General features: G+C 42.6%; 1 protein-coding gene across 7 annotated transcripts in view; it reads left to right on the top strand.

Moving 5' to 3' along the window:
• Positions 1-678: 678 nt before the first annotated feature.
• Positions 679-23026, top strand: part of tanc2b (tetratricopeptide repeat, ankyrin repeat and coiled-coil containing 2b) — a 218719-nt gene continuing 196371 nt past the window's right edge. For all 7 annotated transcript variants that reach the window (XM_090212876.1, XM_090212875.1, XM_021576270.3 and 4 more), the window contains exon 1: positions 679-1185. The gene's annotated coding sequence lies outside the window, so the exon portion shown is untranslated. The remainder of the gene's footprint in view (positions 1186-23026) is intronic.

Genomic DNA, 23026 nt, shown 5'->3' with positions numbered 1-23026 from the left:
ACACTGGAACCGGCAGCCCTGGGCTGGGCACACACCTGGCTGGGGCATTTATCACTGCTATACTGCAGCCTCAGCCATCCTACTGTAATATAGTACGCTACAGCACAGACACATTATATAGTATGTGCACATTATATTAGTACACCAGTTACACCTACAGATCACATTTGGAATTACAACAAAATAATAACTTCTATATAATTTATTTGACATACAGTATCAGTATTTAGGCATATGCATCATGTCATGCTGATGCAATGTTTTTACAACAACAGTGTTCAATAAGCAATGTTTCTATCTAGAGAATCCTTTAAGTAGAAAATGATCCAATGTGTTGACCCCCCCAGAGAATAGGCATACTAAAGCTGTTTTTTCTCAATAAAATGTAGAGAAATGTCCATCCTGACTTGAAAGAACCAGTAGGCTAGTAGGCCAAATTGCAAATATATCAACCTATAGTTTATTGACTTGCGGCTTGCCTATAGGTTTAGCAGTAAAACAGGTAGCTTGAAGTGAATCTCCTGCAGACTCTGCATTTTTATAACATAATTCCCTTACATCAAATGCTTTGATCCTGGGGGGAATGGGCCGAGGTTTTTGATTGACATCGACCTTGTCCCCTCTTGAATAATTATGACCGGTTTAGACATTAGTGCCTCCCATTCTCATGATTTATTCATCGGCTTCTAGCTTGCTGTGCACTGCTCTGGTCAATCAGAGGTTGCACCGGTAGGCGTGCTAGCGATCCATACATAGGTTACTGCAGTTGTGGCACATATGACTTTTTGTTGTGAATCGGTCCGGCAAATATAGTTGCTCGGTTGAAGTTACCTGCAGCGGTGGGATTGGCTACTTCCGAGTGGCGCGTGCTGGGTGAACATGTAGACGGTATTCTATTTGGCCTTTAGATCTAGTTATCCTTATATTATGGCCGAATTAGACTATTGGAAATAGAAAGTCCATAGACATTTCAGTTCAGTATATTTGGCTAGGCGGTGTAGCTTTTTTATTCGCTCTGTTGTGGTAGTAGGCTAAGATAACGTCAGCTGAAGCGAGCAATTTCGCTTGAGGATCCCAAAGAAACCGTCTGGTTGCAGTTCTCTACAGCGGCTACCGGTTGTCGGCAGGCTATTTGCTGCGACTGATGCGAAGCGGCTAGTGAGGCTGGAGAGAGAGTCAAGCAAGGTAAGGCTACTGTAGGGGTAATCTGTCTTATTTAGGCAGTAGGCTTGACATTAAGCTAAATTAAATCTTTGTGAAATCCATTTTTTTTAAACGGACACAAATTATATCTCCACCCTGATCGAAATTGCCTGTCAAAGCTGTAGCCAGTAGCCTCCCTCCCCAACCCCTACAAAAACAAATGTTCAGTACAGTGTAAGCAAATTGTTGTCAATGCCAACAGGTTACATTGTATCATATTTGCGTCCACAAATGGATTACAGCATCTCAATTTGCATGTGCATTTCCATGTGAAAATCAATGCTTGGCATTATTCCACACCACTGTTCTGGTTCTAACAATGGGAGTTATCTGTTATTGTCAAACTGCTGGACTGGATTATCTTAACTTCAACAGGCAGCTACTAATATGATATGTAGTTACAGTTGGATACATAGGAAAGTAAATGTATTCTGTAATATTCTATTCAGTCTCTGTCTCTGCACTTGACTACAAGCCAAACAAAAATATATCACACCATGACAAAGAGCTGTGCATAATAATGTCAGTAGGCTAGTTTATAGTAAGGAGTAGTTATAGATTTTTACACCAGATAATGTGATTTAACCAAATATTTTTGGTATCCATTACTGGGAGTTACAGGTTAGGCACCGTTTGGTGTAGCACAGAGAATTTTCAACCAACCTTACCGATACTATCTTCATTCTGGATTTGGCCAAACATGTATCTTTGCAGGTGGTGTATTTGTATTTAGAAAATGCTCTATTATTAAAATAAATATTTGTTTTGCTCCATGAAGTAATCCAACAATGTGTAGTATTAGTATTTAGTAGTATTTTTGGGTGTCCAAACAGGAAACAAAACACAACAAATAAAATACTTATCTATATTATGTTATTATATAAATTAACACTATATCATACTACATAATCTCCTGCCTCTGCCTCGCGCTTCAGAAACAGGAAATGGCTCCTGCCCTATGAGCCGTTATGGATTACACAAGCCAAGGATTCGTACAAGGCCACCCACCTACAAAATACAATAAATAATACAGTGCAAATTACAATACAAAATATATAAAAATGTCTCCACAGTCCCCATGTGCTGTAAGGGGTTCTTTTGTCAGCTTAAAAAAAAAATCTGTTTCTATTGCTAGCTTGAGTTACCTGGGTTACCAGAGTTCCATGTAGTCATGGCTCTATTTAATATTGTACGTTTCCCAGCCTCTGTTCTGGACCTGGGTACAATGAAGAGACCTCTGGCTGCATGTCTTGTGTGATACCGATGAGTGTCCGAACTGTGTGCCAAGTGCTTGAACAGACAGTGTGATACCTTCAACACATCACCACCTCGCACAAAGACCAATAGTAATGCAGTCAATATTGAGCCAGGAAAGATTGACATGAATGTTACTGACATTCTGCGACGTCAAGAAAGCAGAGCGTTATCATGGACGGACCTCTTCCTATTGTAGCAAGCTTTGAGTCGATATGTTTTGACCATGACAGTTTGCTATCTAGGGTTACACCCAGGAGTTTAGTCTCTACTTGCTCAATCACCACATTATTCAATAATAGATGAGGTTTATGTTTGAGCGAGTGATTTGTTCCCAAAAAATATTATTTTAGTTTTCAAGATATTTAGCACCAGCCTATTTGCTAGTTAACCATTCTAAAACTGACTGGATGTCATTCATTTACTTTACTGCCGTAGCCGACATGTATATACTTTTGAGTCATCAGCGTACATAGACACAGCCTTTATTCAAGGTCAGTGGAAGGTCATTAGTAAAAACAGTACAATAATGGCCCAAGCTGGCTGCCCTGCAGGCTTCCGGGTTAAGCGGGCATTGTGTCAAGAAGCAGTGTGGATTGGCTGGGTCGTGTTTCGGAGGACGCACGGCTCTCGACCTTCGCCTCCCGATTCCGTACGGGAGTTGCAGCAATGGGACAAGACTAACTACCAATTGGATACCACAAAATTGGGGAGAAAAAGGGGTAAAAAATATATCAAATTAAAATAAACTCTCAATCCATGATAAGGCAGTGGATGCAAATCCATAACACCTATGTATTTTCAGCAATAGGTTATGATCAATGATATCAAAAGCTGCACTAAAGTCAAGCAAAACACCTCCCACAATCTTCTTACTATCAATTTCGTTCAGCCAATCATCAGTCATTTGTGTCAGTGCTGAGCATGTTGAGCGCCCTTCCCTATAAGTATGCTGAAAGTCTGTTGTAAATTTGTTTTCTGTACAATAACATTGCACTTGATCAAGCATTGTACTTCAAAAGGTTGCTAAGCACAGGTTGATTGGTTGCCTGTTTGAAGCATTAAAGGGTGCTCTGCAATTCTTGGGCAGCAGAATGACCTTTGCCTCCCTCCAGGCCTGAAGGCACACACCGTCTTCTAGGCTTGCATGGAAGATGTGGCAAACAGGAGTTGCAATGTATTCCATTACCAACCTCAGCAATTTACCATCCAGGTTTGTCAGTACCAGGTGGGTTGTCCTTATTTATAGAGAGAAGATATGAAATAGACAAGTATTACGTCATGGAGCAAAACATTTATTTATTTTATTAACGGAGCATTTTCTAAATTCAAACACCATCTGCAACTGGACACGGACATTTTAGAAGATACATGCTTGGCCGAATCGTGAACAAAGATGGTATCGCAGTTAAGATTGGTCGTAAATTCTCTGTGCTACACCAAACAGTAACTAATCTGTAACGCACAGTAATGGATACCAAAAATCTTTGGTTTAAATCACATTATCTAGTGTAACAATCTGTAGCTAAGTAAGTAGCTGTTCCTACTTGCTGTGTGGCTTCAGGTCAACACCTACCTCATTCTGCCTCTTATCTGACATTTCCTGACGGCACAACAGTGGTAGGCCTAATCACCAACAACGATGAGACAGCCTATAGGGAGGAGGTTAGAGACCTGGCAGTGTGGTTCCAGGACAACAACCTCTCCCTCAATGTGAGCAATACAAAGTAGCTGATCGTAGACTACAGGAAAAGGAGGTCATCACCACATCACCAACAAACTATCATGGTCCAAACACACCTAGACAGTCGTCAAGAGGGCACGACAACACCCTTTTCCCCTCAGGAGACTGAAAGGATTTGGCATGGGTCCCCAGATCCTAAAAACGTTCTACAGCTGCACCATTGAGAGCATCCTAACCTGTTGCATCACCGCCTGGTATGGCAACTGCTTGGCATCTGACCGTAAGGCTCTACAAAGGGCGGTGTATACGGCCCAATACATCATTGGGGTCCTACTGCCATCCAGGACCTATATACTAGGCGGTGTCAGAGGAAGGCCCCCCCCCCCCTTTGTTTTTACACTGCTGCTACTCACTGTTTATTATCTATTCATAGTCACTTTACCCCAACCTACATGTACAAACTATCTCAACTAACCTGTACCCCACACATTGACTCGGTGCCGGTACCCCCTGTACAGTATATAGCCTCGTGTTTGTTATGTGTTTTTATTTTTTTACTTTAGTTTATTTAGTAAATATTTTCTTAACTCTATTTCTTGAACTGCATTGTTGCTTAAGGGCTTGTAAGTAAGCATTTCACGGTAAGGTTCATGTGACAAAAACAATGTGATTTGATTTGGTTGGTTCCCCCTGACAGGGTCTTATGTGGCAATGAAATGGTTCAACAAAGAGGCCTCTATTAGGCTATAGTGCCTGTTGTTTTACATCGGCTGTGATTGTTATGAATACTGTATAGTTCTCTAATAATTGTGGAATGTGAGATGTAATAAATATTGGTGTTATGTTTTGATAGAGGAATTTGCAAGCTTCCTGCTGAGCTGGAGCAGATTTAAAAACAAAATAGTTTATTACATTTGTCCTGAGATTTGTTCTCCACAAAATATGCTAAAATACCTTTTGCAATAACTGCAGAGACTATCAATTTACCATATATTCCCCATTATCAGGTAACAAACAACTCCTTCCTGTCTCAAGTGCAACATATAACAATGATCCTACAAAGATGCATTTCTATAAGATTCCTCAGACATAAATACATGTAAAATAAGATGGTGGAGCTCTCATTACATGGTTATTCTATGAGAATGGCTGCTTCACTGTGTAGTGTTCTGCTGTTCTCTTGAAAGCTGAGCTCCCTATCAGCAAATGAAAGACAATCATCTCCACAGCATTTCTCAAATCCTATCAGAGACATGCACAACGGTAAGTGTACCTATTAAGCCCACTTTGATCTTTGAATTCAAATAAAACGTAAACTTTAAAAAAAAAAGTCAATCAGATGTTTTGTAATGAAGCTATTGACAATTATGTGTAACTTCCAACTAGTGGCCATTTTCAAAGCTTGTGTTGAGGACTGAGATAAACATATTTTTTCAGATAAAAAAACAACTCAGAAGTGATACTACTTTATCTAAAATGAAAAGATGAATGTGCTGATATTTGCACATGATAGCCTATTTCATGAGCATTCATTACTATTTCTTGCCAATTGAACATTTGTTTTTCATGCTAGCAGTCATGCCTGCATGTCAGTCTCACAGTAGCAACAACTTGTTGAAGTACAAGATAATAGATTTCAGGCATTCACAGCTTCCATTTTTAAATGCATTTTGTCTTATTTTACTGGTAAGTGAAACTTGCATTGTTATACATAAATGCCATTTTTGTAAATTTGACATTTATCTCTGGCTTAAAGGGTAGCACAGAAAGCATTCCCTCTATACAGAATGAAAAATGACAATAAAGCAATATTGTTCAATAGGATCAATACTAACTTTGCATAATATTGTAGTCTGTGTATAAAAACTATTTATACCCCACACCATTAGTTTCTAAATATTTTGAGTAGTCTTTGCTATTCTGTCTTTTTCACCATAAATTACTGTTGTTCCTATTAAGCCCAGTGTGCTCCTATTAAGCCCAGTATGCTCCTATTAAGCCTGGTTTGCATTGAAACGCATGTGGAAAGTGTGTTGATATCCCTAATGTTCAATGAACATGAGCATAAATACACTGCTCAAAAAAATAAAGGGAACACTAAAATAACACATCCTAGATCTGAATGAATGAAATATTCTTATGAAATACTTTTTTCTTTACATAGTTGAATGTGCTGACAACAAAATCACACAAATTATCAATGGAAATCAAATGTATCAACACATGGAGGTCTGGATTTGGAGTCACACTCAAAATTAAAGTGGAAAACCACACTACAGGCTGATCCAACTTTGATGTAATGTCCTTAAAACAAGTCAAAAGGAGGTTCAGTAGTGTGTGTGGCCTCCACGTGCCTGTATGACCTCCCTACAACGCCTGGGCATGCTCCTGATGAGGTGGTGGATGGTCTCCTGAGGGATCTCCTCTCAGACCTGGACTAAAGCATCCGCCAACTCCTGGACAGTCTGTGGTGGATGGAGCGACACATGATGTCCCAGATGTGCTCAATTGGAATCAGGTCTGGGGAACGGGCAGGCCAGTCCAAAGCATCAATGCCTTCCTCTTGCAGGAACTGCTGACACACTCCAGCCACATGAGGTCTAGCATTGTCTTGCATTAGGAGGAACCCAGGACCAACTGCACCAGCATATGGTCTCACAAGGGGTCTGAGGAGTTAATCTCGGTACCTAATGGCAGTCAGGCTACCTCTGGCGAGTACATGGAGGGCTGTGCGGCCCCCCAAAGAAATGCCACCCCACACCATGACTGACCCACCGCCAAACCAGTCATGCTGGAGGATGTTGCAGGCAGCAGAACGTTCTCCACGGCTTCTCTAGACTCTGTCACGTCTGTCACTTGTGCTCAGTGTGAACCTGCTTTCGTCTGTGAAGAGCACAGGGCGCCAGTGGCAAATTTGCCAATCTTGGTGTTCTCTGGCAAATGCCAAACATCCTGCACGGTGTTGGGCTGTAAGCACAACCCCCACCTGTGGACGTCGGGCCCTCATACCACCCTCATGGAGTATGTTTCTGACCGTTTGAGCAGACACATACACATTTGTGGCCTGCTGGAGGTAATTTTGCAGGGCTCTGGTAGTGCTCCTCCTGCTCCTCCTTGCACAAAGGTGGAGGTAGCGGTCCTGCTGATGGGTTGTTGCCCTCCTACGGCCTCCTCCACGTCTCTTGATGTACTGGCCTGTCTCCTGGTAGCGCCTCCATGCTCTGGACACTACGCTGAAAGACACAGCAAACCTTCTTGCCACAGCTCGCATTGATGTGCTATCCTGGATGAGCTGCACTACCTGAGCCACTTGTGTGGGTTGTAGACTCCGTCTCATGCTACCACTAGAGTGAAAGCTCCGCCAGCATTCAAAAGTGACCAAAACATCAGCCAGGAAGCATAGGAACTGAGAAGTGGTCTGTGGTCACCACTTGCAGAACCACTCCTTTATTGGGGGTGTCTTGCTAATTGCCCAAAATTTCCACCTGTTATCTATTCCATTTGCACAACAGCATGTGAAATGTATGGTCAATCAGTGTTGCTTCCTAAGTGGACAGTTTGATTTCACAGAAGTGTGATTGACTTGGAGTTACATTGTGTTGTTTAAGTGTTCCCTTTATTTTTTTGAGCAATGTATATTTTTTTTGTTCAGATTTAAGTTTGATTAAACCCCCCAAAACCACAGTTCTGCATATTGTGCATCTAGCCATGGTTCCTTTTACCAAGATTAGAAATAATTCCTAGAAATAACTCTGTACACTCCAAAGGTTTGATGCAGAGAGAGGAATAAGATCAAGGTTGAGGGATATCAGGGATAGAAGACCTACAAGTGATGCGGACGAATGAGGGAGAAGAAAATGGACTATTAGGTGACTGCTTATACACTTTTGGGTGAGGGCATTGTCATAATTGTTGTCTTTCATTCATCCATGTGATTCTGTTTGTTGGTCCACCACCTGTACCTTTTTAATACACCGTTGAGGGAGGTTTGAAACTGTCTTCAGATAAGCTTTAGGAGACAAGTTGAACTAAATAGCAATACAGCAAATGTGAATCAGCTTTCAGTCTGAAGTTTTCATACACCTTAGCCAAATACATTTAAACTCAGTTTTTCACAATTCCTGACATTTAATCCTAGTACAAATTCCCTGTTTTAGGTCAGTTAGGATCCTCACTTTATTTTAAGAATGTGAAATGTCAGAAAAATAGTAGAGATAATTATTTATTTCAGCTTTTATTTCTTTCATCACATTCCCAGTGGGTCAGAATTTGGTAGCATTGCCTTTACATTTTTTAACTTGGGTCAAACGTTTCGGGTAGCCTTCCACAGGCTTCCCACAATAAGTTAGGTGAATTTTGTCCCATTCCTCCTGACAGAGCTGGTGTACCTGAGTAAGGTTTGTAGTCCTCCTTGCTCACACATGCTTTTTCAGTTCTGCTTTGATGGCCACTCCAATACCTTGACTTTGTTGTCCTTAAGCCATTTTGCCACAACTTTGGAAGTATGCTTGCGGTCATTGTCCATTTGGAAGACCCATTTGCGACCAAGCTTTAACTTCCTGACTGATGTCTTGAGATGTTGCTTCAATATATCCACATCATTTTCCTCACTCATGATGCCATCTATTCTGTGAAGTGTACCAGTCTCTCCTGCAGCAAAGCACCCCCAAAACATGATGCTGCCACCCCCGTGCTTCACGGTTGGGATGGTGCTCTTCGGCTTGCAAGCTTCCCCCTTTTTCCTCCAAACATAACCATGGTCATTATGGCCAAACAGTTCTATTTTTGTTTCATCAGACCAGAGGACATTTCTCCAAAAAGTACAATCTTTGTCCCCATGTGCATTTGCAAACCGTAGTCTGGCTTTTTATGGTGGTTTTGGAGCAGTGTTTTCTTCCTTGCTGAGCGGCCTTTCAGGTTATGTCGATATAGGACTAATTTTACTGTGGATATAGATACTTTTGTACATGTTTCCTCCAGCATCTTCACAAGGTCCTTTGCTGTGGTTCTGGGATTGATTTGAGCTTTTCGCACCAAAGTACGTTCATCTCTAGCAGGCAGAACGCGGTATGTGCGGTATGACGGCTGCGTGGTCCTGTGGTGTTAATACTTGCGTTCTATTGTTTGTACAGATGAACATGGTACCTTAAGGCGTTTGGAAATTGCTCCCAAGGATGAGCCAGACTTTTGGAGGTCTTGGCTGATTTCTTTTGATTTTCCCATCATGTCAAGCAAAGAGGCACCAAGTTTGAAGGTAGGCCTTGAAATACATCCAATTGCACCTCCAATTGACTCAAATTATGTCAATTAGCCTATCAGAAGCTTCTAAAGCCATGGCATCATTTTCTGGAATTTTCCGAGCTGTTTAAAGGCACAGTCAGCTGAATGTATGTAAACTTGTGACCCATTGGAATTGTGATACAGTGTATTATAAGTGAAATAATCTGTCTGTAAACAATTGTTGGAAAATGTACTTGTGTCATGCACAAAGTAGATGTCCTAACCGACTTGCCAAAACTATGTTAAAACTTGTTAACAACAAATTTGTGGAATGGTTGAAAAATTAGTTTTTATGACTCCTACCTAAGTGTATGTGAACTTCCAACTTGAACTGTAATTCATTGAAAGTTGTGTGGTGTTATGGTCTTTGTTGCATGGCTTGTTATCCAAATAAAATAAAATTGTATTAGTCACATGCGCCGAATACAACCTTACAATGCAATGCTTACTTACGAGCCCCTAACCAACAATGCAGTTAAAAAAAATACAGATAAGAAATAAAAGTAACAAAGTAACAAGTAAGGGCCAGAGTGGTGTTATGGTCTTTGTTGCATGGCTTCTTATCCACAGAGGGCCAGAGTGGTGTTATGGTCTTTGTTGCATGGCTTCTTATCCACAGAGGGCCAGAGTGGTGTTATGGTCTTTGTTGCATGGCTTCTTATCCACAGAGGGCCAGAGTGGTGTTATGGTCTTTGTTGCATGGCTTCTTATCCACAGAGGGCCAGAGTGGTGTTATGGTCTTTGTTGCATGGCTTCTTATCCACAGAGGGCCAGAGTGGTGTTATGGTCTTTGTTGCATGGCTTCTTATCCACAGAGGGCCAGAGTGGTGTAATGGTCTTTGTTGCATGGCTTCTTATCCACAGAGGGCCAGAGTGGTGTTATGGTCTTTGTTGCGTGGCTTCTTATCCACAGAGGGCCAGAGTGGTGTTATGGTCTTTGTTGCATGGCTTCTTATCCACAGAGGGCCAGAGTGGGTGCAGGTTTGTGTTGCATGGCTTCTTATCCACAGAGGGCCAGTGTGGGTGCAGGTTTGTGTTGCATGGCTTCTTATCCACAGAGGGCCAGTGTGGGTGCAGGTTTGTGTTGCATGGCTTCTTATCCACAGAGGGCCAGTGTGGGTGCAGGTTTGTGTTGCATGGCTTCTTATCCACAGAGGGCCAATGTGCGTGCAGGTTTTTGTTCCAACCAAGCAATTTCACACCTGATTCAACTAATCATGTCTTGATTGAAGTCTATGATTAGTTGAATCAGGTGTGTACCGGTCGGCAAGAACAAAAGCCCAAGTCCACATTGATCTCTGTGAATACGATTGGACACACCCCCCTGTTATAAGTGCTACTTTCTTGATGAATAGCAATGACCAGTTTATTTTAATAACTTTAGGGAAGATTCATATAATCCAATTTTACATAAGAAAATGTCAGTTTGTAAGTTTTGAACATTTGTAAATTAATTAATTCAAATTGATTATTTAATTAAGAGGCAGGCTTATTTGGAACACCCATGGGCTGTAAGGGTACACTCAGTACCCATTGAGCACAATCCAGACTTTTTTACATAGTATATCAAATATTTTTATGTCTTAACATGTAAGTAAAGTCATAACTTCACATGAGAGTTTAGGGCAGTGTAGATTAGAAATGTTTAAACTTAGATTTTGTTGGGTAATTTAGTTCTCTCCCTTTGTCCATCTCTCTTTATCTTTGTCTCTTTTTCTCTCTGTCTCTCTCCATCCCAAACTCACTCACACACATCTGTGATTTAGTATGCTGGAGACAGTGAGCGTGTTATGTGGATAGATTTCCATTATGAGGTCATGTTTTCTGCTGTCCAGTGTTAAACTGTTGTCTTTTCACTACGTTATCTTTGTCCACAGGGAGTCACAAGGCGTTAGTTTCCATCATCCCAGCCAGACACTATATACAGACAGGTCTAGGATGGACCCGAGGTGTAGGAATGGAGAGACAATACATTTGTTTTAAAGTACAACAGTAAATCCCTTTTTATTGTTAAAAAAAATTCAGTCACATGATCGGCCTTCCTAGCTCTAGACAGGAACTGTGACTATTTGCTGCCATGCATTGGAATTTACAGTACCTTTGCTTCACAACAGGGTAATAGTGGATATTTCATGCTTTACCAGTAGTACGTCTTACTTGGAGTGGTTAGAATGGATTTCGGGATTACTGCCGACACAAGAAGTGTAATAATATTGCTTGGTTCAGGTTGAGACTGACTGTCTGTTGTCTAGGCACGTCTGCTGCGTATTATCAGCCACCAACCGAGTGCTTTGGGTGGGAGTCTCTCTGGATGCATTCCAAATGGCAAAATTAGTGCACTATGTAGGGAATAGGGTGTTATTCTGGACTCTTTCACACTCTTTCTCTCTCCTTGTCTCTATCATTCTCTCTGTCTCTCTCTGAATGTTATCAGCGTTGAAAATGTGAGAAGTTTTCCTGACCAGGTATTAAAGGTGTTGCCCTCTGGGATGTCGATTAATTTCACTGAGCTCTGAGGTAAATGACAACTCTATGCCCCATTAATCAGGAAGAGCAGTCATGGAAATCAGAGAGCAAGCACGGTCCACTGTCATGGAAATAATGTCAGATGGTTGCTTTATAGTATTATTTTTGTTTAGGATGGGTGTGTTTAGTCTTTTTAATATAGGGCAAAATTAGTTTTACAAGGGAATTTTGTATGTCTTTTTTGTTGTTGTGCAACTCCACCCTCCAGGACCAACATCTAATTTGTATGCAAAAGCAATCTCTTATATGCAAGCCAGGCATGTGGAATAGTACTACTGTCAGATTCATATGAGGTAGCAGAAATTACCCGTACAAACATTTATTGTAAATCCCTCTCCAGGAAAGGAAACATAAACTATATCAGATGGAACATCCATGGTGGAAAATCTGAAGATAAAAATTAGATTTCTGATATGATAGCCCTGTGTGTGTGTGTGTGTGTGTGTGTGTGTAGTGGATTAGACATTGAGCTGAACTCCTTTAATTAACTAAGGATTCACACAGGCTTTACCACACACATTGACATTTTGTTTTGATTCTTTAAATATGGTGCTGCAGATGAAGTGTTCTCACAGCACCTTTGTCATCCCGTTATAGAGATCTATGTGCGTCCCAATTGGCACCTATTCTCTATGTATTGGTGCACTAATTTCGACCAGGGCCCATAGGGCTCTGGACAAAAGTAGTGCACTAGATATGTAATAGGATGCGATTTAGGACACACAAGATAAACAGCAAGGCCTTTTTGCTCAGCCTCTGTCAGTTGTGTGTCTGTCAAAAGAGTTAGTGTCTGGTTGCTGTGGGCTGTCTTAACCTTTGTCAACTGCTCCCGGGAGTTGGAGACCTTTATTAAGTCTTGATGGATGGAACAGGCCTGACAGTGACAGTTCTGCATTCTAGTTCTTGAGCCTTTGGCCAGGTGGACCAGGCACCTGAGGTCACACAGAGCATCTGAGAATGTTATTTTCTATGTCTCAAAGAGCACCCTATTTCCTATATAGTGCACTACTTTTGACCAGAGCCCATAGTCCTCTGGTCAGAAGTAGCAACTATAGGGAATAGGATGCCATCTGAGATGCAGACATTCTGTCTCTATTAGAGGTCGACCGATTATGATTTTTCAACGCCGATACCGATTTATTGGAGGACCAAAAAAGCCGATACCGATTAATCGGACGATTTAAAAAAATATATATATCACACACACAGTGGGGCAAAAAAGTATTTAGTCAGCCACATATTGTGCAAGTTCTCCCACTTAAAAAGATGAGGCCTGTAATTTTCATCACAGGTACACTTCAACTATGACAGACAAAATGATCAATTACAGGCCTCATCTTTTTAAGTGGGAGAACTTGCACAATTGGTGGCTGACTAAATACTTTTTTACTCCACTGTATGTATGTGTGTGTGTGTATATATATATATATATATGTTTGTGTGTGTGTGTGTAATAATGACAATTACAACAATACTGAATGAACACTTATTTTAACTTGATATAATACATCAATAAAATCAATTTAGCCTCAAGTAAATAATGAAACATGTTCAATTTGGTTTAAATAATGCAAAAACAAAGTGTTGGAGAAGAACGTAAAAGTGCAATATGTTCTATGTAAGAAAGCTTACGTTTCAGTTCCTTGCTCAGAACATGAGAACATGTGAAAGCTGGTGGTTCCTTTTAACACGAGTCTTCAATATTCCCAGGTAAGAAGTTTTAGGTTGTAGTTATTATAGGAATTATAGGACTATTTCCCTCTATACCATTTGTATTTCATTAACCTTTGACTATTGGATGTTCTTATAGGCACTTTAGTATTACCAGTGTAACAGTATAGCTTCCGTCCCTCTAGTTAGCCATTTCACTTCGGTTACACCAGCCTCATCTCGGGAGTTGATATGCTTGAAGTCATAAACAGTGCAATGTTTGACGCACAAGGAAGAGCTGCTGGCAAAACGCCCGAAAGTGCTGTTTGAATGAATGTTTACGTGCCTGCTTCTGCCTAACACTGCTCAGTCAGATACTTAGATGCTTGTATGCTCAGTCAGATTATATGCAACGCAGGACACGATAGATAATACCTAGTAATATCATCAACCATGTGTAGTTAACTAGTGATTATGATTGATTGTTTTTTATAAGATAAGTTTAATGCTAGCTAGCAACTTACCTTGGCTTACTGCATTCGCGTAACAGGCAGGCTCCTTGTGGAGTGCAACTAGAGAGAGGCAGGTTGTTATTGCGTTGGACTAGTTAACTGTAAGGTTGCAAGATTGGATCCCCCGAGCTGACAAGGTGAAAATCTTTCGTTCTGCCCCTGAACGAGGCAGTTAAACCACCGTTCCTAGGCCATCATTGAAAATAAGAATGTGTTCTTAACTGACTTGCCTAGTTAAATAAAGGTATAAAAAAAATAGGCAAATCGGCGGACAAAAATACCGATTTCCGATTGTTATGAAAACTTGAAATCGGCCCTATAATTAATCAGCCATTCCGATTAATCGGTCGACCTCTAGTCTCTGTTTAACTTTGAAGGACCTATTCTCATCACAAATAGTACATACTGTAGTATCTTATTTATTTGACTGCAATTGAGTGGTTTAAGTCCTAACCTGTCCATATCTCAACTTTGAACCAAATGTATGTCTCCCTTTTATGTGTAAACGTCTCATGTAGTTTCAATAGTTGGGTGACAGCTACTGGCATCAGAATGGTTTTGTATGAGAACATATGTTGCTTATCTTTCTTCAAAGGATCAGGCTCTGTACCCTTAAAGGGAGAATCCAGCAGTACAACCAAATATTACAGCACACGATCAAAGCACTTCACTGTTTCATCCCTGAAATACAGCTGAGGCTTTACACACATGTAATTACTGTTGTGTAACAAATATGATCATAGTACCTTTAATCGTAGAATAACTGAGGCTAGTATTTCTACAGTATGTGGGTAAAGATTGTATACTACAGTAGAGCTCAGTAAAATGCAGCATTGACTGACTGTGTGTGTGTGAGTGGCGTGCTGCACATCTCGACAATGCCTCATGCCTGGCCTGACGTGTCCAGTGTTCCGTTCACACTCTCAGCCTCCTGTCCCCCTCAGCCTCCTTTCCCCTCCACTCCTCCTCATCCTCTATTAGGGCTCTGTGTGTCCTCCTAGTTTCACCAGAGCAGCCTCCTGTCTCTTTGTCCCATTGTCCCTCCACCCTCTGTGTGTCCACTAGCATCACCAGGGCGAGACCGACCCTGCAGACATCTATAGAGGCTGCCAGCCCATTCCCCTAATCCCTTCAGACAGCCAGACGTCACTTCTGTGCTGCGGCACAGTATAGACTTCTGCTCACAGTAGAGTCCGTTTTAGATGTTCAGCATAGTACAATGTAGCCAGTAGGCCATATCCCTAAAATAGACAACCAGTGATGGCAGTTATATTTCCAGTCAGTCAGTGGCTGATGTGATTGGAGCAGGGCTTGTGTTGCTCTAATGAAATTGAATTAATCTTTCCTCTGGACAAGCCTAAATGTGTGTCAGTTTGTACTGTGTGTTTGTCACTGTGTGTGTCTGTATCTCTGTGCCTCAACATGATGGAGCTTTCTGATTCTGAAGTAGATGGCCATACAGCCAGGATGTTGTTGTGTAAACAAAGAGGAGCTTCCGTAGCCAATCAATCCGCTGCTCCAAAGCCTCTTCTGGGGGACCTGGGACCCTTGTTAGCCAATTAGACTGCTGCATCTGCTGGCTCCAGCTGCTGACAGCAGATAAATAGCAGACTGTGGATTCATCAGGGCTGAGAGCTATGACTTTCTTCTACGTCCCAAATGGCAACCTATTCCCTATTTAGTGCAATACTTTTGACCAGAGCCCAGGGACACCTTTGGGATGCCTCCTCTCTATTTTTTCTGTTTCCCAATCCCCAAGGCTGGTCTCCCTCTCTCATCCCCAGAGTCAGGAGCAATCGCTGACCCCTGACCTCCCGGCGAAGCAGTTATTTCAGCCCTCTGCCTTCTGTTGGGCTGTTTGTTATTGTTCTTCTCTTCCTATCTCCGCACAACAGGGGACATAACTCATCCAACCATTGTCCTCTCCTCTTTTCCTCTCCGCATTCCCTTCTGTCGCCATTGTCGGCACATTACCAGGGACATTGCCATCAGTCTTAAAGCATCTGATAAAGAAAGAAAACATAGCTAGTAGTACTGCAATTGTCTGTCAGATAGTCCCCTCTATAACACTGTATGATTACTAAGAAGAGTGGTGTCAGTCGGTACTGTATTCTAAATGATTGCGTTGAGTAGATGCATAGTGACATTTGATCGTACAGAGGAAGTGCTGCCTGAGCTGTTTTATGTGGTCTGCAGCAGCAGGCCAGCGTGCCGTGAAGTTGACACTGAGGCAGTTACAGTCCGTTATATAAATAAGCAGGCTCGTATCTGACCTTTATGCTTACACTGGGCTTAGTAGCAGGAGGAGTGCGTCCCAAATGGCACCCTTTTTGGTAGTGCACTACTCTGGTCAATATGTAGGGAATGTAATTTGGGATGCACCTGGGGCTCTGTGATGTTCTTGTACAGTGTTTAGTTGAAATACCCTGATGAAGCCATACACCGGAACTAATGGTTTTAACAATAAACAATTGTTTTTGAAGTGAACTTCCATTGTCTTCCCAAGAGCTTCCGAAACTGGTTTAATTTATTTAAGTATTTTATCAGGCTAACTTCATTGGTATGGTGTTTTGGCTGACACACCTGTGTTTGCATGAAGGGGATGTATTGTCATTCACACAGCTTGTGTTATGATGAGCTGTGAGGATGGAAATAAAAGGTGTGACAGTGGAGGAATCTAGGCTATGCTACAAGTGTCCAAACCACTCCTGCTTGAACTAGTGTAGGAGGAATCTAGGCTAGGGGACAAGCGTCCAAACCACTCCTGCTTGAACTAGTGTAGGAGGAATCTAGGCTAGGGGACAAGCGTCCAAACCACTCCTGCTTGTACTAGTGTAGGAGGAATCTAGGCTAGGGGACAAGCGTCCAAACCACTCCTGCTTGAACTAGTGTAGGAGGAATCTAGGCTAGGGGACAAGCGTCCAAACCACTCCTGCTTGAACTAGTGTAGGAGGAATCTAGGCTAGGGGACAAGCGTCCAAACCACTCCTGCTTGTACTAGTGTAGGAGGAATCTAGGCTAGGGGACAAGCGTCCAAACCACTCCTGCTTGAACTAGTGTAGGAGGAATCTAGGCTAGGGGACAAGCGTCCAAACCACTCCTGCTTGAACTAGTGTAGGAGGAATCTAGGCTAGGGGACAAGCGTCCAAACCACTCCTGCTTGTACTAGTGTAGGAGGAATCTAGGCTAGGGGACAAGCGTCCAAACCACTCCTGCTTGAACTAGTGTAGGAGGAATCTAGGCTAGGGGACAAGCGTCCAAACCACTCCTGCCTGAACTAGTGTAGGAGGAATCTAGGCTAGGGGACAAGCGTCCAAACCACTCCTGCCTGAACTAGTGTAGGAGGAATCTAGGCTAGGGGACAAGCGTCCAAACCACTCCTGCTTGTACTAGTGTAGGAGGAATCTAGGCTAGGGGACAAGCGTCCAAACCACTCCTGCCTGAACTAGTGTAGGAGGAATCTAGGCTAGGGGACAAGCGTCCAAACCACTCCTGCTTGTACTAGTGTAGGAGGAATCTAGGCTAGGGGACAAGCGTCCAAACCACTCCTGCTTGAACTAGTGTAGGAGGAATCTAGGCTAGGGGACAAGCGTCCAAACCACTCCTGCCTGAACTAGTGTAGGAGGAATCTAGGCTAGGGGACAAGCGTCCAAACCACTCCTGCTTGAACTAGTGTAGGAGGAATCTAGGCTAGGGGACAAGCGTCCAAACCACTCCTGCTTGAACTAGTGTAGGAGGAATCTAGGCTAGGGGACAAGCGTCCAAACCACTCCTGCTTGAACTAGTGTAGGAGGAATCTAGGCTAGGGGACAAGCGTCCAAACCACTCCTGCTTGTACTAGTGTAGGAGGAATCTAGGCTAGGGGACAAGCGTCCAAACCACTCCTGCTTGAACTAGTGTAGGAGGAATCTAGGCTAGGGGACAAGCGTCCAAACCACTCCTGCTTGAACTAGTGTAGGAGGAATCTAGGCTAGGGGACAAGCGTCCAAACCACTCCTGCTTGAACTAGTGTAGGAGGAATCTAGGCTAGGGGACAAGCGTCCAAACCACTCCTGCCTGAACTAGTGTAGGAGGAATCTAGGCTAGGGGACAAGCGTCCAAACCACTCCTGCTTGAACTAGTGTAGGAGGAATCTAGGCTAGGGGACAAGCGTCCAAACCACTCCTGCTTGAACTAGTGTAGGAGGAATCTAGGCTAGGGGACAAGCGTCCAAACCACTCCTGCTTGAACTATGCAGCAAATATTCACACATCAAATACTCTCTCTTTTCGAGCAAAATTATTGATTGAGATAATAAAAAGAACATTGAGTTGTGGATTGTGATTGTTAAGGGAAATACTCTGTGGTTTTTGAGAAATGGGAATCCGATTTATAATAAGTTGTGGAGTGCAAATAGAATTGTGCTGCTGGTTGAGCACAAGAGACATTGGAAATGGAATGGCAACAAGCCTACTAAGTGAACTGCTCTTTGCCAGGATTATTATCCAAAAGGAAAGTGAGTAGTAGGTTACGTCCCAAATGGCACTCTATTCCCTATATAGTGCACTACTTTTGACCAGGGTCCATAGGAAAATAGGGTGCCATTTGGGACACTGGCATATTCCGCTGCCTCCAGTCCAGTTACCAAAACGACCAGACGTAGTCAGCTACCTCCAGTCCAGTTGCCAAAATTGTGTCCTTGTTCAGGCATGGCTGTTCATTGTGTTAACAGTTCGCACAGACCGATGGCCTTCTGAAGCCAGCTATAAATACCCTAGCATTTCTGGCCCAAAATACACATGAGCTAGTGCAAATGGATATGCTGGTCCCCACACAATAGTCCTAGTAGCAATGTATGAGAAGTTGAGGTCATTACTGGGTTATTATGCTATAGGCTCAGGCTTTTCCAATGTTAGCTGTCCCTCTCAATGGCTATGTACTGAACAGTAAGCTGCTTTTAGGAAGTCTCTTCCTGCCTTCCCTCAGTGCTTTTATTTGATATAGCCTAGTCTTAATGGTCTCTCAGACATTCCATTTGCAGGGTGGACATTCTGTACTTCACCCTTTGAAGTCAGGTGGTTATCTCCCACAGCCTCAACCTGGGACAATGTGTTTCCCTCAAATGAGATTTGAGACCAGCTACAGGAGAGCGAGAGCGAGACAGCCTTGGGCTACAGGGTCAATGATTCTCGGGGGGCTACAGGAAGCCGCGGGGAAGGGGACTGTTGCTGTTCTAATGAGCTGCTAATTGATATGCAACAGTACACAGAACACCCCATTTAGAATATCACTGCGAATTCCATGGAAGAGAAAATATATTTTTTAAAGAAGAACACCCTAGGAGTTGCTTGGCGTGCATGTTTTACTTTAGAGAGTGGGTTTATGATGCTATACAATGCGATACTGTCAGTTCTGTATTTCCACTTTGAGGACAGAACTATTTAGGAGAGTGTACTCCATGTGGATCCATCTCTAATTGTTACTAACAGGTCTCTAATGTGATCCATTTCAATCACATTTATTTTATAAAGCCCTTTTTACATACGCATTCGTCACAAAGTCCTTTGTGTTGTTGTGTTGCTGGGAAACACCTCTAGTAATAAAACTTGTTGCTTGGCCAGTAGAACTTGTACTTGCTGATACAGGTCACTTGATACAGGTCACTCAAGCATCCCACCTTAGTAAAGACAAGCAATAGGTTAAGATGGAGGAGCAGGAAAAACCTGGAGCATTGCCTCATGTTCTTCAGGAGAAGTCAGACATATAGGCGACGTTGGAAATCTGATTACAGTCCTGATTTAGAGAGTAATGGGAAAAGCGGCTCGCTTGCCTTGCACTCAGGCTTCTGCTCCATTCAAAGGAAGCCATTCTTATTTCCCTTGAGTGTGCTGTAGTTAAGCCACAAAGCAGATCTGAACCGACAAACTACCCTGTTTCGGCTGTTTAGGAGATATAACAAAGTGTTGGAAGGAGATGCTGATAGACAATAGCTGGAGTAATTGCTCTGTTCTAAATCTATTATACCTACTCCCCATGCAACATTTTCAGATTAAAGTTTTTGTCTGCACCTTGGGGCAACCCCTGTGGAGTTGTATGTCTGTGTTTCTGTTATTATAGAGAATGAAAGCAGGAGTCGGTTAGGGAGTCCCCAAGCTTCCAACAGTGCACAGAGCTATGTCAACCACTTTATCTGAGAACCTACAGTACCAGTCAAAGGTTTGGACACTCCTACTCATTCAAGAGGTTTTATTTTTACTATTTTCTACATTGTAGAATAATAGTGAAGACGTCAAAAATATGAAATAACACATATGGAATCATGTAATAACTAAAGAAATGTTCAACAAATCAAAATATATTTGGGATTCTTCAAAGTAGCCACCCTTTGCCTTGATGACAGTTTTTCACACTTGGAATTCTCTCAACCAGCTTCAACTGGAATGCTTTTCCAGAGCACTTGTTGTATGCTTTTCCTTCACTCTGCAGTTCAACTCATCCCACAACTTGGAGGTGTGTTGGATCATTGTCCTGTTGACAAACAAATGATAGTCGCAAACCAGATGGGATAGTGTATCGCTGCAGAATGCTGTGGTAGCCATGCGGGTTAAGTGTGCCTTGAATTCTAAATTAATTAATCACAGACCGTGTCACCAGAAAAGCTCCCCCACACCATCACACGTCCTCCATGCTTCACAGTGGGAACCACATGCGGGGGATCATCCGTTCACCTATTCTGTGTGTCACAACGACACGGCAGTTGGCACCAAAAATCTCAAATTTGGACTCATCAGACCAAAGGACAGATTTCCACCAGTCTAATGTCCATTGCTCATGTTTCTTGGCCCAAGCAAGTCTCTTCTTATTGGTGTCCTTTAGTAGTGGTTTCTTTGCAGCAATTTAACCATGAAGGCCTGATTCATGCAGTCTCCTCTGAACAGTTGATGTTGAGATGTGTCTGTTATTTGAACTCTGAAGTATATTTGGGCTGCAATTTGAGGCTGGTGACTCGAATGAACTTATCCTCTGCAGCAGAGGTAATTCTGGTTCTTCCTTTCCTGTGGCGGTCCTCATGAGAGCCAGTTTCATCACAGCGCTTGATGGTTTTTGCAACTGCACTTAAATAAACTTTTAAAGTTCTTAATTTCTGGAATGACTGACCTTCATGTCTTAAAGTAATGATGAACTGTCATTTCTCTTTGCTTATTTGAACTGTTCTTGCCATAATAAGGACTTGGTCTTTTACCAAATAGGGCTATCTTCTGCATACCACCCCTACCTCGTCACAACAAATTTGTCTCAAATGCATTAAGGAAAGAAATTACATAAATTAGCTTAACAAGGCACACCTGTTAATTGAAATGCATTCCAGGTGAAGCCTGTTGAGAAAATGCCAAAAGTGTGCAAAGATAGCATCAAGGAAAAGGGTGGCTACTTTGAAAAATCTCATTTTGATTTGTTTAACACTTCTTCGGTTTCTATATGATTCCATATGTGTTATTTCATAGTTTGTCTTCTATTATTCTATAATGTAGAAAATAAAGAAAAACCCTTGAATTAGGTGTGTTCAAACTTTTGACTGGTACTGTATTTCTCAAACTGCCATTATAGAACCTATTTCAAACTGCTGTTAGTCAATGGGCACCCCAATGGTTTTCTCAAGTTGAGCAGCAATATATTTTAGCCCACATTTAAAGCCAGACAGAAAATCTAAATCAAATCAGGCAGTTTACCTTGTTGTTCTTGGGCACAGGGACTATGGTGTCTAAAAGACATTAGGAAGAGCTGTATTAAAGATATTAGAAAGAGCTTGACGGGAAGTGTGCGGTGTGCCCGACTACACCAGTGGCAATGAGTAAACACTACAAAATAGTTCAAGTTTCAGATGCTTTTACTTTGTCTTACGGCTCTTACTTGCTAAGATTTTAGTGTCTCTGGAGTTTTAGTCCACAAAGCAGTTGAGGCAGGAGAGTGGTTAAAGATGGCAGCCACCTGTAGTCTCAGGCAGTGGCTTCACTGGCAGAGTCCGCAACTCTCCTTCTGAAGAGTCTGTAGACGGCGAGAGAAACAAAGAGTATGCATAATGTATCTTCCTAACTGCTCCCATTGAGTGAGGTCCAGACTGCACTCTTTTGCCAGTCTGTTGATTAGGGAATGCCTTGCAGGTGTGCTGATTAGTAATCCTGCACAGGTGTGTTGGGTGAGCAGCACTGTGGTGCTGTCTTCGGCTGGCCTGGTGCTGAACTGAGTGCTGCTGTCCACTGTGTTGCAGTCCGTGCCGCTGTCCATTGTGCTGAAGTGAGTTCACCTGTCTCCTGTGCGGAGGTAGGTGGCACTGTCCATGTTGCTGAACTGGGCATTCTTCAGCCACAGTTAGGCATGGGCATTTCACGGTGCCACAGCGCTGCATGAAGACGTTAGGGGGAGCTGCATGAAGACGTTAGGGGGAGCTGCATGAAGACGTTAGGGGGAGCTGCATGAAGACGTTAGGGGGAGCTGCATGAAGACGTTAGGGAGAGCTGCATGAAGACGTTAGGGAGAGCTGCATGAAGACGTTAGGGGGAGCTGCATGAAGACGTTAGGGGGAGCTGCATGAAGACGTTAGGGGGAGCTCCATGAAGACGTTAGGGGGAGCTGCATGAAGACGTTAGGGAGAGCTGCATGAAGACGTTAGGGGGAGCTGCATGAAGACGTTAGGGGGAGCTGCATGAAGACGTTAGGGGGAGCTGCATAAAGACGTTAGGGGGAGCTGTGAGACATAAAGGCAAGAGCATTGTAGCAGAATAGTGGAAGAGAGGAGAGGCAGGATGTGAATGCACATATTTATCTCAGCAATTTATCAATGAAATGGAGACACTAAGTGTCATTCCGGGATACAGATGAATGCAGTAATTTATACGGAAATCATACCGTATGAACAGAATTTAATGATAGCCTGGTA

Source organism: Oncorhynchus mykiss, chromosome 20, assembly GCF_057628025.1.
Source record: "Oncorhynchus mykiss isolate SJ-2025 chromosome 20, ASM5762802v1, whole genome shotgun sequence".
Taxonomy (NCBI): Eukaryota; Metazoa; Chordata; class Actinopteri; order Salmoniformes; family Salmonidae; genus Oncorhynchus; species Oncorhynchus mykiss.
The sequence above is the reverse complement of the archived record's forward strand: the minus strand, read 5'-3'. Positions and strand labels throughout refer to the sequence as shown.